Source organism: Suncus etruscus, chromosome 6 (genome assembly GCF_024139225.1).
Source record: "Suncus etruscus isolate mSunEtr1 chromosome 6, mSunEtr1.pri.cur, whole genome shotgun sequence".
NCBI lineage: Eukaryota > Metazoa > Chordata > Mammalia > Eulipotyphla > Soricidae > Suncus > Suncus etruscus.
The window spans coordinates 1,766,247-1,781,951 of NC_064853.1; the positions used below are offsets into that span (position 1 = coordinate 1,766,247).

At 56.0% G+C, this 15,705-nt stretch overlaps 1 protein-coding gene across 1 annotated transcript in view; it reads right to left on the reverse strand.

Annotated features, from left to right (window-relative positions):
• Positions 1-15,705, reverse strand: part of MMEL1 (membrane metalloendopeptidase like 1) — a 188,468-nt gene that overhangs the window by 96,563 nt on the left and 76,200 nt on the right. The window lies entirely within an intron of this gene.

Below are 15,705 nucleotides of genomic sequence, written 5' to 3' on the forward strand. Positions count from 1 at the left end.
ATGTGCCGCCTGTCCGGGGGATGGCTCCTAGTTGGGTGCTCAGCCAGGAGTGGCCAGGACCCCACCTCCGGGACTCAGCTGGGTGGGTCTGGGTTCCTGAGGCCCATGAGTGGGCCCTATAATGGATGGCATAGCCATGACGGGCCCTGCTGTCACTGTCCCTCACCCCAGCCCACCTCTGTCTTCTGGGCTGCAACTTCAGGCACCGCCTTCTCCCTGGTGCCCATTCCTGGCTAGTCTGGGCAGCAGAGCCCACTGCTGGGGGTCTTGGGGCCCCTGGAGCTGCCCAGAGCTAGGCTGTAGAGTTGGGGTGCTGGAGGGGTTTGGGGTACTTGGCCCCTCTCACAACTGCAGAGATGCTGGTGGCCAAGGTGATAGGATAAGGTGGAGTCTTGCAGCAGACAATGGTGCTAGCAGGTTTCTGAACCAGAGGTCAGATGGGAATGGGGGGTGCAGGGTCATGGCCTGACCTCTGTGTCAAAGGCCACACCATGCAGGACAGCTGAGGTGCACAGAGATGGTTTGGAAGCCCTGCTGCACCCCCCCCCAAGCTGGCGCCTGCCCCCCCCCCCCCAGGAACAACACCTTTGTGTGGCTTTGCCCTCAGAAACTCCAGAGTTAAGATTTATGAGCAGCGACCTGGTGTCCGTGCTCTACGCCACAGAAGCCTGAGGTTCCCTGTGGGGGCCATGGGGAGGGCAGGGTGGCTGCAGCCAGCCCTGGGGAACTTCTCGGCAATTTCTTAAAGTGCCGCCTGGGCCCTCGCTCCTGCACTGACGAGGCTATGGCTTTGCTGCAAATTGATTTTTTCCTCCGTGCTTTGTCTGTCTCCACATTAGCTAATGCAGAGCAGGCGCGGGTGAGGGACAGGCGGGGGTGCTGGCTACACACAGGGATGTGGGGTTCAGCCATCCTCAGGCCACTTAGAGCCTGAGGTGTCCCTGCAGCATCTATCTGATCCCAGGGGGCTGGCCAGCCAGACCCTCAAGGCCATTCCCCATTGCTTTGGAGACCCTGAGGTGGGGGAAATTGGGTCAAGAGTGGGGGCTGCCCTGTGAGTCCCTGGGGATGTAGTCGTGATGGCTGGGATCCCTGGGACTGTCCCCAGCAGGAGGGTTCCCCAATTCCTGAGCAGGAACCTTCTGGAGGCTCCAGCAAGGACCAGCTAGAGACCAACAGGAGGCTGGAGTCAGCGTGGTGTGGAGCACTGGCCGACCACAGGGTGCAGGGCTTGAGGTCCCGGTCGGCATGTACGAGATGTTAGGGTTCATGCCTGGCACTGAGAGAAAAAGACCTCAAGTTCTAGGCATGTGTGTGGCATGTTGGTTGGGCGCTGGGGTCCCATGGACTCCAGGTGTCCCTGCTGCTCCATGGGTGGCCCACTTGATTTCTGGCACTGCCCCCGTGTGCCCTGTGCCCACCCTGCTGAGGATGGAGAGTGGCTGTGATGAACATGGGCAGCTGCCCTGCAGCCCCACGACATCCCCTTCCCATAACCCCCCAGGCCGCTGCTCAGGTTACACCAGCACTGATGTCATAGGAGAGAGGCCAGGCTCAAACCCAAGGCCAGACACCCACGAGGAGTCCAGGTAGGGTGGGGGTTAGGGCTGGGCTGAGGGATTGGGGCTGTGCAGGGCTGCCAGCCCCGGGGAGACCAGGCCTTGCATAGCCTCGCACATGCCTCGCATGTCGGCCCAGCTTCTGTCCCCCACACAGAGCCTTCCCACCCAGCCCTCATTTTACAGAATCTTCCAAATTGTGGCTGTATCACACATGATGAGTGACCTCAGAGGGGTCATGTCCACCTGCAACCCCACCCTTCCATGCTGCACACGTGTGCAAATGCCACATGAGGATCAGTTCTTTTATCTCATCCATTCACATAGCCAGCCCTGCATCCACTTCAATCTCCTCTGCCACCCACACACAGTCTCGTCCACTCATTCTAAACGCTCACTCAGTCCATTTCTCCATCATGAGCCATCCATCGTTCATTGTGACCAGCCATCCATCTATCCACCCATCTATCTACCCACCCACCTACCTGCCCATCTATTCATCCATCACCATCTATCCATCCACCCATCTGTTAGCTAAACATCTGTCTTTTATACATACACCACCCATCCATTCATCTAAACATCTATCCATCTAAACATTCATCTGAACATTTATCTATCTATCCATCCACCCACCCATCCATTTAAATGGATCCATTCATCCATCTATCCATCTACTCACCCACTATCCATCTAAACATTCATCCATCCATCTATCCATCCACCTATCCACCCTTCCACCTGACCACCATTCCATCCATTCATCCACCCATACATCATCTAAACATCCATCTAACATCCATCCACCCACCCACTCACTCATCCATCCTTCTAAACTTTCATCCATCTAACATCCAACCATTCATTCATCCACCCATCCATCTAATATCCATCCACTCATCTACCCACTTACCAATCCATCAATCCATTTATCTGCCCACCTTCTCATCCATCTGTCCATTCACCCATCCACACACCTACCCACTTACCCATCCATTCACTCATCCATCCATCTAAACATCCATCCACCCATCTATTCATCAAACATCCAACTACCCATCCATCTAACATCCATCCATTCTTTCATCCATCCATTCACCCATTATATGTTAGCCCACCCATCCATCCATATGTCAGCCCACTCTTCCATTTATCCACTCACCCATCACCCATCCATCCACCCACCCACCATCTAAACATCCATTCACCCACCAACCCACTTGTTTTTCCACCCATCCACCCATTCATCCATCCATCCATCCATCCACACACTCACCCATCCATCTGTGCACCTGTCCGTTCATCCATCCATCCATCCATCTACCCACCCTCCCACCCATCTGTGCACCTGTCCATCCATCCATCTATCCACCTATCCACCCATTCACTTGACCACCCACCATTCCACCCATCCATCCACCCCATACCCTTCATCCACTTATCCATCCTCTGGTTGCTCACCATCTACCCATCTTGTCTATTCATCACCCATCATCTGCATAGTGACTTATGGACACATCTCTCCAATGGGCTTTCCCACATCCCTTCTTCCTGACTGGATGGCTCAATTCACCCAACACATTTCTTGCCACCATTGAGAAACAAAACAGCATGCAGAACAGGTGTGTAGTGTGGGACCTAGTGATGAAGACATGCCCTTTCCTTCTCATATGTGTGAATCGCCTAGAGTATGTGAGTATGTGTTATGCTGCCACCATGGGAAGCAGGGGAATGAAATTGGGTCCAGCAGGTCTGACCTCTGCAGGACCTGTGGGTGCTCTAGCCCTCCCTATGCCCCCGGCGCCTGGCCACACCCAGCTGGCAAGGTGGGGCATCTCTGCTGGCGACCAGTGAGCTGGGGCATGTGGGCGCCCTCCCTGCACACATGGTCCACGTTAGCTACCTCCACGGACACGTCCAGAAAGTTCCTGGCCCTGGTGGTCGGCCCCGCCCCCGCCATCAGCCCACCTCACTTCTAATTGGGCCGAGGAGCAGTTTAATGGTGTCTGGATGGCTGTGGGGCCGCCGGGAGCAGAACAATGCGCCATTCATGCCGAACAGAACCCCAGTGATCCGCTAAGATCTTAAAGCAAAAAAGCGGTTTAATTGGAACAGATGCTGTGAATTCCAGCGCAGAGGGCCGGCCTGGGCGATGCACCAGGTATGTGCCAGGGGCCCCGTGTTAATAGCTGCTTCCATGGGTTTATTGGCACATAGGAAGCGCGGCCCTATGTGCCTGTGGGCACACGTGGACTCGAGAGCATAGCCCGGGCCCTGTGGCTTCCTGGAGGGTGCTCGATGTTAGGCAGCCATACCTGGGCATAGGACACAGGGTCGTGCATTTCCTTGGGCCAGATTCTCGACACATGTCTGATGCCATCCCAGGAGCACCTCAGGAGGGGTCCTTGCTGCCCTGTTGGTGACTCCTGTGGGCTCCAAGGCACAGCTCAAAAGTGGGGTCCACACACCAGGCTGGGGGTAGATCCGTGTTCTGGGGGCTGGTCCAACATACACAGCAGGGCATGAACATCCCCTCTGGGTGCTAGTGAAACTGCCTCTCCTACTGTTCTAGGCACCTGCCCCGCCTGATATCCTGCCCAGGAATATCCCTAGAGGTGGCCTGTTTGTGGCCGTCAGGTCCCCCTCACCCCCCGCTCTTCACAGAGGTGTTATTGCTCTTTGACATGTACCCGCAGGCCTGTGACGCCCTCAGACCACAGCAGATGCCCCCTGGGGGCAGCTTACTGTCAGCAGGGACTCTCATGGGTACTGCCAAGACAGATTCATTAATTGTCACAGGTGGGAAAATTAGCCTCAGGGCCAGTTCAAGATTGCAGACCTGACCATATATACCTAGCATCTCCCATCATTCATCCACCCATTTGTCTACCCACACTCACTCATCCATCTACCCATTCATTCACTCACCCACCTACCCATCCACCCATCCATTCACTCACTCATTCATTTATCCTTCCATCCATCCACCCACCCACCCATTCATCCATCATCTATCCATCGATTCATCCATCTATCTATCTATCTATCCATCCATCCATCCATCCATCCATCCATCCATCCATCCATCCATCCATCCATCCATCGATCTATTCACTCATCCATTGACCCCTTCACCCACACATTCACCCACCCACCTGTTCATCCATCCATCCATCCATCCACCCCTTATCCTTCCCATCACTCTCATCATCCTCCCTACAGGTATTGTTAGTCCTTGCCACATCTGCCTGTCCTTCCCTCAGCAACCACCTTGCACCCTACACTGTCTCCCTGCTGCTGGACTCACAGTAGGAGTGCCTGGTGTCGTCTGGGCCATCTGTGGGCCCAAAGATAAGCAGCCTGTGGCTCCGTCTGGAGGGCTTGCACTGCCCTTGCCCACAGTCGCCTCTCTCCCTGCCTGACCGGTCCCCCAGAAATCGCCTCAGCTCAGGGCCTGGCAACCCTCCAGATAATTAGTGGGTGGCAAGGAGGGGGGCTTAGCGCCCGGTGAGGTGAGAGTCAGGGGCCATTAACCGAGACCGGTTCTCACCGCCTGTCCCGGCTGCCTGGCACCCCAGTGAGCCACGTGCAGGCTGGGTCAGCGTGGCCTTCCTGTGACCCGACCCAAGGTCATGGAGCACAGGACAAGGGTATCATGTATGTGTGGGGGAATGGGCTCAGGGCAGGGTCATGGCTGCTGGCTCTGACCCCAGCTCAAGTGGTCTTGGGGGTGCAGGGCTGGGTCTGTACCAGCTTCTCTGGGTGTCCCCTGAGGGATTGGACTCAGGTGCCCCTGGGAATGGACTGAACACTTGTCCCTGGGGTCTTGTGAGCCGAGGCCCAAAGGAGTCAGGAAGCTCCCAGAGAGACCTGTAGGGTCCCGGGTCACCCCATCAGGGACCTCCCGTCCTGCCCATCTGGGATCTTCTCTGCCTATTGGGGTCTATGTGTGCAGCCACTGGAGGGCCAGTGGCCATGGTTCTGGGTCGGCCAATTCTGCCCCTAACTTCACCCCACAGAGGGGCAGGATGGGTGTGGGCTTGGGGCCCATATACTGTGCCCACGGCCCTGAGCATTTTCCCAGGGCCATGGTGTTGGAGTAAGAACCCACTGGTGCTGGCCTGGCACAGCTGCCCCTGGAGGAGCCAGCCGGTAAGCATCGCATTGCCAGGGCGGTTTCTAGGCGGTACTGACACAGGCTGAGCCTCTGTCTCCCCAGTGAGCACCAGGCACCTTCCCAGTGGGTCGTGACCTGCTTACCAAGCTCTCCACAGGTGGTGGCACTGGCGCAGCTCCTACCCTCAGCCCTACTGGGCAGGTCTCCTGGTGCCCTTAGGAAGTGGCCATGGGCTGGCACATGATGGCAGCATAGGGCGGACATTTCTGTCCCTGCCTGGTTGCATGGCCTCAGAGGGGACCCCACTGAGTGGTTTCTGAGTGGTGCTGAGGGACCCTAAGTTCTCCACTGACCTGATGGGTCATTTCTTCAAGACAAGGAAACCAGGGCTCTCATGGGTGGGTGAGGACTGTGGGGTCCAGGTGCTGACTTGCCACCTCCCTGCTGGGTGTGGGTCTCCCCGGTCCCTGAGCTCAGTGTCCAGGATGGTTCCTCCTCCACTCATGCAGGGGCTGGGAGTCAGGACATGAGCTAGGATAGACCCTCTGGTAGTTCCCTATATCCATTCATCTGCCCATCCATCCATCTATTCACCTGTCAGTCTGTCCGTTATGCATCTGTCCATCATCCATTTGTTTTTCTGTCCATTTGTTCATGTGGGGCTGTGATTCCTCAGTATATTTTTTTTTATGAACTCGGGAGACAATTTCCCCCCATTCCCCATGATTGTGTATGTTCCGAGGCGTTTTGTCAAGGATCACCCAGGAAAGTTCCATTTCTCGTTCAATTTGTAAAATATTGAAACCTCAACTAGTGAGGGCTGTACCAGCTTTCCCTCCACTAACACTCTCTGCCCTCAGGGACTCAGGGCTCCCGTTGCCATCCTGGCCTCCCATTCTCCATGGGCCCGTCTTGCCCCGTGTGTGTCTGTGAAGGGCAGAGGTCAGAGGTTAGGCCTCAGCTTGCTTTGTCTTCTCAGGATTCACAGAGCTCCTGAATTTGGGGCCTGCAGTATCCGTGATACTTTGCTGGGGATTGGGGATTCAGGCCCTCCTGGAGGACCCCTGATCCTTTGCTAGGTCTCCTCCAATTCCTGCACCATGAGTTGGGCATGTCTTGGCTCGTCCAGGATTGACCACTGAGCTCTGCAGGGCAGCTTCTGCCTCTCAGGCCCAACGGACCATCCAGCGCCTCATGACGTGGAATTCCACTGGGCTGAGAGGGTGTGTTTTCCATTGGGGACAGATTTTCTGGGTCTAATTCTGGGCTGTGCCAGTTAAGGCTTCTGCTCAAAGTGTACTGGGCAACCCCTAAATCCCTGAACCCGGCTGTTTGGTACCAGCAGTACTGCAGCCATGTCAGACGGTGGGACGGGACATCTCTGTACCTCAAGGTTTCGGAGACCCTAATGTGTTCCAGCTCCTGATTCTCATAGGAGATGGGTGTTTGAGGGTCACTGAGCCCATTCCACCTGCTCTTGCCCCTCGGCCTATCTCTGACACCTCAATTTTGGCTCGTCCCCCACAGACCAACCAGGAATTACTCACCCACATTTTTTTTTGTTTGGGGGTCACATCCAGCAGTGCTCAGGGGTTACTCCTTGCTTTGTGCTCAGGATTCACTCCTAGCAGGCTCAGGAGACTATATGGGATGTTGGGGATCGAACCTAAGTCAGCCACATGCAAGGCAACACCCTTCCCAATGTACTTTGGCTCTGGCCCCCCCTAAGATTTTTTGTTGCTGATCTTTTATGGCCTCTGTGACTTTCTCCTACAGACCCACCCAGCCTGCTTCCTGCTGTGCCCTTGACAGAAACCTCCCTGACATGCTGAGGCCTCGGAGCCCCATCGCTTGCCTGGCACAGATGTCACCCTCTGTGGCAGCTTCGAGTTCATACAGAAGGTGGCTGCTCACCGGGGCCCTCAGTTGCTGCGGGAATAGCTCAGAGCCATGTGCAGGCACGTGCAGGACCATCCCCGAAAGTTCCTGTCATTAGTGTCATGGACACAGGGATGGCTGTTGCAGCCGCAGCACAGGGGGGCTTGGAAGGTCAGAACTGCGATGGCAGTTCCCAGCCTTCAGGTGCTGGTGTCCCCAGACTGTGACCTCAGAGGGCAGCGATGGGCAACTGCCCCAGCAGATACAGATCAGCTCAGCCTGGGGTGCCCATGGGGAACCAGGAAGTCTCCAGCTCAGTAACATTGGGAGGCTGTTTGTCCTGTCTCACCCGGTCCTGAGCAGGTGAAGCAGGACTGGCCACAGGTCTTGTGACTGGGACCATCCTGCAGGGGAGGCAAAACTGGAACATGCCAACATACATGCACACACAATGCACATGCATGCATACATAATGCACATATGTACACACACAGTTTAAGCTACAGTGTGAACAAGCATTTGCACACCCTCACTTGTATAGACACCCATACAAGTGCATAGAGACACACACCTATACATGCACACCCAGCGATTAACCCAAAACAGAGGTCTTCCCTGTTGAATATAAAGTATAAGGTTCACGCGTTGGGTGAGGCCTCCCTTGGCACTGCACAGCATCTCTAGCCCCTTTGGCTGGTGGGTCTGAAGATGCAGAAATAATTCACCGTCAGTTAAAGTTTCACTGCTTTATTCCCTCACGGATGTTCTCCACCATGAGCCTCTATGCCTTGTCCGCCCCACTCATGTCTTTCAAGAGCTCTGCCTGTCTCCCTTGGTGCTGCTCTCAACCCCTTCCTCCAGCCAGCACCTTTCTTTATTCAAAATCGCCCACCCACGCCAGGTGTGGGCGTGTCTGACCATCAGGTGGGATTAACATGGCAAAAGAAAGTTTAGGTAAGGGCCTTGGGGGAAGTGATACCCTACATCTCCCCCTCTCTCTCTTTCTGTTCAGTCTCTTCTTTGACATGTAAAAGCCCACCTGGATCTCTCTGCCCTGCCCTGGTGGATAATAAAGAACACACAGTTTTGATCTGGTGCTTGGAGATGACACCACGAGGGAGTAGCCACTGACCCCGTGACTCTCCTGACGGACTTGGTTCATTAATCTCTCACCCTACCTGCTTCTTCAGACCCATCTGCCTGGGGTTAGAAATATGGTGCCTCGGGGGTGATCTCACAATTCATTGGATTTTATTTTACACACATGCACATATGCACACGCAAGCACACATGTTACACTAAGTTTGGTGGTTGGGGCAGCCGAAGCCCAGCTCTGGGGACTTAGCAGGGCCTGGGTGGGTGTGTGAGGGGCGGGTCAGTGGCTGCCCCTCTCCCTGTACCCTCCCATCTTGCTGCCCTACGTGGGCACCTCCAGGAGCTGAGCTGAGGTAACAAGTGCTGCTCTGGCTGGGTTGGGATCTCTAGTGCTGAATGGGTGGAGATCTCTGTGTGAGGCTGAACTTGGGTGTGGCCTCCCTGAAGCTTCTTCTCTGGCTGTGGGGTGATGATTGGGGTCCACATGGGTGACATGGTGGTGGCATGGCCACAGAACCCTTGAGGAATCAAGGAGAAGCAGGGAGCTCCTAAGGGCACTTGGCGATGTCCAGACACCATGGGAATTGGGGTACTCCTGGGGAACCAGTTTGTCCCCTCATCCCTCAACTCTGGGAGGTTACTCTCCCACCTAGGGGCACCCCCCCTGTGTGCCCCTGGACTCCAGGGGGCTGAGGTCTTTGCCTGGTTGGGCTCTGGGCCTGGGCCTGCCCATCCTAGTGGGGCAGTGGGGCACTGTCAACACGGGTCTGCCCTTCCTGCTGTGCCCTACCCAGCAGCCCAAGGGCCCCCCTTCGCTCTCTCTCCTGCTCTCTCTCTCCTGCTCTCTCCTGCTCTCTCTCCTCCTCTCTCTCCCTCTCTCCTCCTCCTCTCTCTCCCTCTCTCCTCCTCCTCTCTCTCTCACCCTCTCCTCTTCTCTCTCCCTCTCTCCTCCTCCTCTCTCTCTCACCCTCTCCTCCTCTCTCTCCCTCTCTCCTCTCTTTCTCTCCTCTCCCCCTCTCTCCCGTCTCTCTCCTCTCTCTCCCTCTCTCCCCCTCTCCTCTCTCCTCTCCCTCTCCTCTCTCCCTCTCCTCTCTCTCCTCTTTCTCTCTCCCTCTCTTCTCTCTTCCTCTCCTCTCTCTCCTCTTTCTCTCTCCCTCTCTCTCTCCCCCTCCCCTGCCCCTCCCTCTCCCTCCCTCCCTCCCTCCCTCCCTCCCTTTCTCTCCCCTCCCCCCTCCCTCTCCCTCCACCCCCTCCCTCCCCCTCCCTCCGTTCTTCCCTCTCCTTCCCCCTCCCTCCCCTCCCTCCCCTCCTTTCCTTCCCCTCCCTCCCCCTCCTTTTCTTCCCCTCCCTCCCCCTCCCTCCCTCCTTCCCTCCCCCCCTCTCTCCCTCTCTCTCTCTCCTGCAGCTCGGGTGTGCACAACCTTTCCACATTGGCTTTTACATTATGGGAATCGACTGGCGGGTTATTCATCACTGCCTAGTGGCCGCCCGCGCCATCCACCAGGCCAGAAGCGATTCCGCCGCAGGCCTGGCCAGAGGGAGCCGTGTCACTCGCCGTCCTCTGGGTAATCACGTTAATACACTCGAAAATCCACCCTCCTCCCGTTTGCCAGTCGGGCCCATTTAGCAAACATTGATTTTCCCTGCCCCCTCCCGGAACCCACTGCCTTTGTTCCCTCCTTCCCTGGGCAGTTTTCTGGGGTGCCAGCAATGGGCGGGACACTCTCTGTTTTCAGACCCCCCAAACCCCTCGTGTGGGGTGCTAGGGGGACTAAACTCAAGTCAGGACAAGGAAGTGGGTGGGGTGACCCAAGATCCAGCGTCCAGAAGGCCTGAGCAGGCACTTGGATGTTGGGTTGCCGGATTTAGAGCATCTCAAGTGGGGACATAGACTTGGGGATTCTGGGATGCTGTGGACCCCAAGCCCCAGGGAGCCTCTGGCCAGGCCTTGGCAGTGGAGGGAACCAGAGGTTGTTGGAGTCCCCAGCCCACTGCATGAGGTGCCACAGCTGGTGGGTTTGTGGCAGGTTGGTAGCACCCATCCTTTGTATCACCACGGGTACAGGTAACCTTTTCTCATCAGTGGGAACTGAGTCCCCAGCTCTCATGGTTCTCATGTCCCTGGGGCTGCATCCTGAAAGTTCCAACCCAGGTGGGACAGGGTTCTGTCCTGTGCTCTGGGATGTGGTGGGGCCAGGGACGTTCTGAGACCAGTGGATGCTGGGCCAGTGCCTGAAGGGGCCTGGGACGAGTTTGTGTCCCTAGGAAGGGGTCCCAGTCGCCCCCCTGCATGTGTGGGCACTTGTCATTGTCCCCTGATCATTCCCTCAGCCCGGGGACACTGCTTCCTGTCAAGTGAGCAGGGTGAGCCTACACTAGCTTCCTGTCGCATAAGGGGCAGGGCCACTGCGTCGCTGGTTTCCTGCCACTTGGTAGAACCAAAGCTTGTGGGGTGTTGCCCAGAAGAGGGGCTGGGGTACAGGCAGCAAGAGGTAGTTTGGGACATGGTGTGAGGCATCGACCCCCACCCAGCCATTGGCTGATATGGAGGCCAAATTTGACCCGAGAGCCCTGGAAGTCATGGGGGTAGGGGGTGCAAGGTGTTCGGGGCCCCACTTCTGCCCCTTGTCCCTGTAGCCCCCACTTTCCACTGTGATGGGGAGCAGCATGGGAGCCTTGGCCTTCCCTGCCTGAGGGGGACTGGGGCTCCCCTGTGCCCTCAGTTGGGGATGCCCTAGAGTCTGGTCCTGCAGCCTGGCCCCTGGGGGTGTCTCTGCCAGGACTGGAGTTGAATTTGAACGGGATTTGGGGGATTTGGGCCTTGAGGCCTTTTGTGGAAGCCTCAAGCCCAGGCAGGACCTTTAGGTGCTCGAATTGCTGAGCTGGGGGATCCCAAGCTGGACCCTTGCTCCTCTAGGAGGGACGACTCTGGGGAAGATCACGAGACTCCAAGCCCAGGGGTCCGCATGGTCTGAGGGACAGAGGGAGAGGGAGCACTAAGTGGGGCACAGGGGAGCACCGTCTGGAGGTCTGGGGGAGAACCATCTGGGTTATGGGGAACACCATCTGGGATATGAGGTGTTGGGTCCCATTTACACCTTGACTGGTTATCAGTGTATCCTCAAAGAGCTCCCAGAATGAGAAATAAATTTCCATTCCCCTATCCCCTTGGGGGAGGGGAAATCTTGGAAATACTTATCCACAGCAAATAATCCACACAGACCAGAGGGTAAAGGGATAAGAAGGTTGGGTGCGAGTCCTTTGTCAGCCTACTGCCAGCTCCAGAATCACCTGGAGCCAGCTTGTAAACTCTACCAAAAGACCCCAGCACCTTGCTCCCAGACTATTTATTAGGCTCTAACAGCGCCCCCACCTGGAAGGTAAAGGTGGGACAACAGGCAGAGATAATCCTATGGAAATGCTTTCTTATATAACAGTGGGGGACAACCATCTGGGATAACGGGGAGCACTGTCTGGGATATAGGGAGCACTATCTGGGGTATGGGGGAGCACCATCTAGGGGTATGGTGGAGAACCATCTGCGTTGGGGGGACACCATCTGTGGGTAACGAGGAGCACCGTCTGGAGTACAGGGGAGAACACCATCCAGAGGCCGGGGCAGCACCTTCTGTGGTGCCTGGGGGGCCTGTGTGGGAGCACCTCTAGCCTGGCCCCAGAACCACTCCATCGGCCGCCTGAGAGGGGACTCGGACCACTGCCATTTCTGCTGGAAACAGTGAGCAGGCACAGGCACAGCTGCCCAGGCCCCCCGGCTCCGCTCAAGTGAGTGGGTCACCAGGGAGAAAGGAGGGGTGAGAGGGGGTTGGTGGGTACTGGGTGGGGGCACTGCAGTAGGAGGAGGGCTGAGTGGGTGGACGGACGGTGGACAGTGGCAGTAAGCTGGTCTTCGGGTGTTTGGGTGTGTGGGTGGCCGGGGTGAGGGGAAGGTGACAGAAATGGTGACTGGTGGCAGCAGAGAAGCTGGTCTGAGGGTTCCCCTGGCTGCTCTGGTGATGGGGACCGGAGTTAGATGCTGGTCCAGGGCGTCCTGCAGGCACCTATGGGCATAGGGAGTCTGTTGGTCCTAGACAGGCACCCCATTTCTCTCAAGCCCCCTTGTCCTGCCCCGAGCAGTGCCGACCCGGCCAGGTCTGGCTGCCAGATGTGGCCACATTAATGAGCCGGGGCTGCCGGCCACTAATTGGCACTGGCTCTGGGCGCCTGAGACAGATGAAGCAGGGGTGACGGGCGCGGGGCAGCCGCCGGCCTCGGGTGGCCCTAGCACTGACAAGGCCAAGGGGAGGGGCAGTCTCTGGGCTGTCCACTCCCAGGGGCACCAGTGGGGTGGGGCTGGGTGCTTCCGGGGTGAGAGCGGGTTACAGGGTGCCCGCAGGGAGGGGGGGTCTGGCCTGGCCCATAAACCTGCTGGAGCGATTTATGACTTGGTCAGCAGGTGGGGAGCTGTGGGCCCAGCTAATTGGAGCAGGAGCAGGAACCACCGCTGTCCCTGGGTTCCAGGACGTGACCTCGAGGCCTGACTCAGCAGGGGTTGGGGCTGCTTTGCCTGAGGACTTGAGGACAGGGGGACATGGGGACGGGGTTGGACGTTCTCATGCAGGTGCCCAACTCCGGAGTCCACATGACCCGAGGCCCGTGAACCTCATGGCCCTGGCTCCCTTCCTGGTGCTGCCCACTGGGTTGGGAGCCTTTGGTCCCTGGTGCCAGAGGACACAGCCATGGGAGCCCAGAGCTCAGGACACAGCCCACGTCAGGTGTCAAGGAAGGGCCACACCCACCTTTGCGCTCCACGCTGAGAGCTAGCTTGGAGCCCAAGGTTTGTGGGGTACATTGAGGTATAGTCAGCTTATGTCTGCAGTCAGGGTTCTTTGCCGGGACGTGGTTGAGGCATGGGGGCACTGATCCAGCATGTGGCCCCTGCACCCCCCAGGAGGGTCCCCAAGAGTGAGGCACGTCCTCTTCTTGCCAGTACTGCCTTACCTGATGCTGCAGCATTGGCAGCCGAGAAGGTTCTGTTGAGTGGCCCAGCCCGCAGGGCCAGGGACACATGTTGGTTCTGCCAGAAGCCCCTCGGAGCCACATCACGGCGGGGCCTGTGTGCAGCCTGGGGATGGTAATGGTGGACCTGGTACCCCAAGGGCCCCTTGGGAGTCCCCTGCCTGGCCAAGGGCAGGGCCAGGAGTCAGCCTGGGCACCAAGCAGCTGGCCTACATTGTGGGTGTGCCCAGGTCTACTGCACGTGTGCTCAGGCCTACATGGCAGCGTACCCAAACGTCCCCTCTGTCTGGCTCTCTGCGGGGGCCAGTGGGGCTCCGGGCGCTACTGATCTCCAGGATCACTTGATGGATGTGGGGGTGCCCAGGACAACCTCCCTGCCTTGCCTTGTTTTCGCAGGCCCGTTTGCTCCCCGCTGTTTCAGTGGGTGCTTTCTTGTTTCCTCAGCCTCTCTCAGACTTCTTCAGTCAGGCTCTGCCCTCACGGCTTCTGGCTTCTGGCTTCTATCCTGGAGGGCTGACCAGGGTTGGAGATGTGAGGGCCCAGATGAATCCTCGGGAGCAAACCCTGAGGGCTTCGTGATGGAGAGTGCCTGCGGGATGTAAACCGTGGCATCTCTGAGCAGATTAGGGCCACTGGCCTCACCCCTTCTATTGTGTATGTAAATATTTTGGGGGATTACTATGTTGCTCACCCTAATCTGATTAGGTGATTGTGCCCTACCCTAGGGTGTGACCTGGCATTCTGCCCCCACCCTAGGGTAGGACCTGATTCTGCTTCCACCATTGGTTGGTATCTGATCCCACCATTGGGTGGGACCTGACTCTGGACTATAAGAGCAAGGGTCTGTGGAAGGCGAGAGGCTTTTTGCTGGCTGGAACTGAATCGGAGTCTTTGGACTTCAGTTTTGTCCATCCGAATAAAGCAAATATTTCCACGAGCCTGATTGTCTGCGAGCTGTTTACCCGCCGTTTCACCTCAGAACCGTGGGCTAGACAGGGTGGCAGACACGTGCTCCGAGCTGGAAGAAAAGGGCCTCATTCTCCATCCCTCCATCAGTCAACCTCTTCAGGGGCTGTCCTGATACATAATGACGCCCGGACAGGGACCTGAACCCTGGACCCTCAGAACTGTAAGTGAAATATTTCATTGGAAATTTCCTATGCTGACCATCAAATGGTTTCTGTGGTTAGTCATGTGGATTTTACCACCCTTAGTCTTACGCATTGGTGCTCTAGTATACAAGTGGATCATTCCATTTTGTTTAAAACTAATTGGTTTTGATCTAAGGACAATCACTGCAGTTGGATGGTTGTGGTCTATATTTCAAATGAAAAGTGTAGTGTCTCTAGCCATCATAGTTTGTGGAATTTCTGTGTTGACTAACGTTATTATTATGAGCATAGTTATTTGCTGTTATTTCTATTTAGGAAATAGAAAGTGTAGAAATGGTGAGGCTAAAACCAGTATAGATAATAAGGAAATTTATCTGACGAAAACTCAGACCAAGGTGCAGGCTGACGAATCCAGCCCCACCATCAACAATATAGAAATTTTTGCTGGAAGAAAAACAACTCAGAATGTTAAGCCTGATTCTAGTGAATTGCTTGACAGTAGTGACTCAGATAATGATCTACCTCCAGTGCTAACTCCACGAAGTATGCCTCCTTCTAGTCACAAAATTGAATCGCAGAGCAGAGCAGATTCAAAAAATGAACCACATGCTCAGTCTCAGAGCTCTATTCAGAGTAATTTTGCTAATCAGGCCTTATCCCCTATAGACGGGGTAAATGTTTCTAACTATGTACCCTATCAGATGGAAGAATTAGATCGGTTTAAAAGATCATGTAAAGAAAATGGGCCAAAATCGCCATACAGTGTGGAGTTATTAAGACTTTGGAGTCATAACTCATCTTGGACTTTGTATGATTTTAAAAGAATCGCTGAAATATGCCTGTCGTCTAAACAGCGAACTGAATGGGAAATGTACTATTCAGAAGGCGTAAAAGCTAAATTATATAGTCCGGATGGTATGAAAAAGCA